Consider the following 2,417-nt stretch of genomic DNA (forward strand, 5'->3'; position numbering starts at 1 on the left):
AGTATTTTCCTAGCAGCCCCCATATCCTTCATCTCAAACTCTTTACTAAGTTGAGATTTCAACTTATCTATCTCCACTTTGCTTTTCGAAGCGATAAGCATGTCATCCACATATAGAAGAAGATAGATATAGTTACCTCCCCGAAGTTTTCAAATATAAACACAACAGTCATACTCACTTCTGGAGAAACCATGCTTTAGCATGAAGGAGTCAAATCGCTTGTACCACTGCCGAGGAGATTGCTTCAATCCATATAGTGATTTTCTCAAGCGACATACCTGACGTTCCTTATCCTCAACCTTGTAGCCATCAGGTTGATGCATATAGATCTCCTCATCCAAGACCCGTGCAAGAAGGCGATTTTGACATCGAGTTGTTCCAGCTCAAGATCATGATGAGCAACAATACTCAATAGCACCCGAATGGAAGTGTGCTTGACCACAGGAGAAAAGATCTCATTGTAGTCAACTCCCTCTCTTTGTGCAAACCCCTTAGCCACTAACCTCGCTTTGAATCTTGTACCACCGAGCTTGGTAGGATCCTCCTTCTTTTTATACAACCACTTGCAACCAATAGCTTTCTTACCTATGGGCAATGGGACAACCTCCCGTGTTTGGTTCTTGTGAAGTGATTCCATCTCTTCTTCCATTGCCGCCAACCAACTCTCGCTATTGTTGTTTAAAATAGCTTCCTTGAAAGTGGTGGGCTCATCATCCTCCACCGAGAGTGCATACTCAACCAAATTTGTCTGCCCATAGTGCCTCAAAGGCTCATCTGACCCCAACTTTAGAACTTGCTTGTAAGTACGGCGTGGCCTAGAGGAAGCCAAGTTATCTGCAAGGCTGTTGTTGCTGTGCCTGTACATTCTCTTGCTGAACCGCCTCTTGTTCAAGTGAATCATCACTCTCATCTTGAGTGTCTCTTTGATGCTCCTCTTGAACATGCCTAGAATCAGGTTGATCTCTAGGTTCTATGTCAACAAATTGAGACATTGTAGTCTCAACATCATCACCACCGGGCACTGTAGCTTTCAACGAAGCTACCATGGAGTTCTCATCAAAGGTAACATCTTTGCTGATTATGAACTTAGAATCCTCTAAACACCAAAGGCGATAGCCTTTAACACCTGCCGCATACCCCAAGAATATAGCCTTCTTGGCCCTCGCATCAAGCTTTCCCTCGTTGACATGATAGTAGGCTGTGCATCCGAATGTTCTGAGTTTCTCATAATCTGCATGTTCTCCTGTCAATACCCTATAAGGTACATCTCCATCTAACCTTGAATGTGGAGATCGGTTCACAATGTAGCAAGCATTTGCAACCGACTCTGCCCACCATTCTCTGCCCAAACCAGCATAGGATTGCATACACATCGATTTCTCTCGAAATGTGCGATTCAGTCTTTTCGCGACCCCATTCTGTTGCGGTGTATTTCTTACTGTCCAGTGTCTCACAATGCCTTCCTTACCACAGAACTCCTTGAAAGCACCATCTGTATACTCAGTACCGTTATCAGATCTCAGTGTCTTCAATTTCTTTCCTGTTTTGTTTTCAACCATTGCTTTCCACTTCTTGAAGGTGTCAAATACCTCATTCTTATGCTTCAAAAAATAAATCCAAGCATATCTAGAATAATCATCAACAAATGTAACAAAATACCTGGAACCACCTTTGGAAGTGACAGAAGCCGGACCCCATACATCCGTGTGCACATAGTCAAGAATGCCTCTGCTTCTATGTTTGCTTGGCTGGAATTGAACTCGGTATGCTTTACCGTACACGCAATGCTCACAAAAGTCCATGCAAGGCTTCTTCAAGTTCTTTAGCAAGCCTTTCTTAGCTAGCAAATCTAGCCCTTTTTCAGACATATGCCCAAGCCTCCTATGCCAAAGCCGAGTGCACTCACATGGGTCTCCACCACTTCCACTTGTTCCAACCGCTACATCTTCAGTAACTGTAGTACCCTGAAGAGCATAGAGATTGCCTTCACGAATACCCTTCATCACAATCAAAGAACCACGAACAACCTTCTTTACTCCATTCCATGTTACAATCTTGCAACCACCGGAGTCTAAGTCACCAACAGATATAAGGTTCTTTCGCAAATCAGGAACATGTCTAACATCCATCAATGTTCTAACCACTCCATCATGCATCTTGATTCTAATTGAACCAAACCCCACCGTTTTACATGAATGGTTATTACCCATCAACACGGTTCCACCCTTAGTGCTTCTATAGGTAGTAAACCACTTCCTATTTGGACACATATGGTAAGAGCATCCGGAGTCAAGAATCCACTTACCGGAGGTCTCTTCATCACAAGAGATGGTGTAGCACTCATCGCTTTCCCCTCCTTCCGAGGCATAGCTTACCTCTTGCTTGACTTGCACCTTCCCATTGTTGTTGTTCTTATT

The sequence above is a fragment of the Olea europaea genome, unplaced genomic scaffold (assembly GCF_002742605.1).
Source record: "Olea europaea var. sylvestris unplaced genomic scaffold, O_europaea_v1 scaffold93, whole genome shotgun sequence".
NCBI lineage: Eukaryota > Viridiplantae > Streptophyta > Magnoliopsida > Lamiales > Oleaceae > Olea > Olea europaea.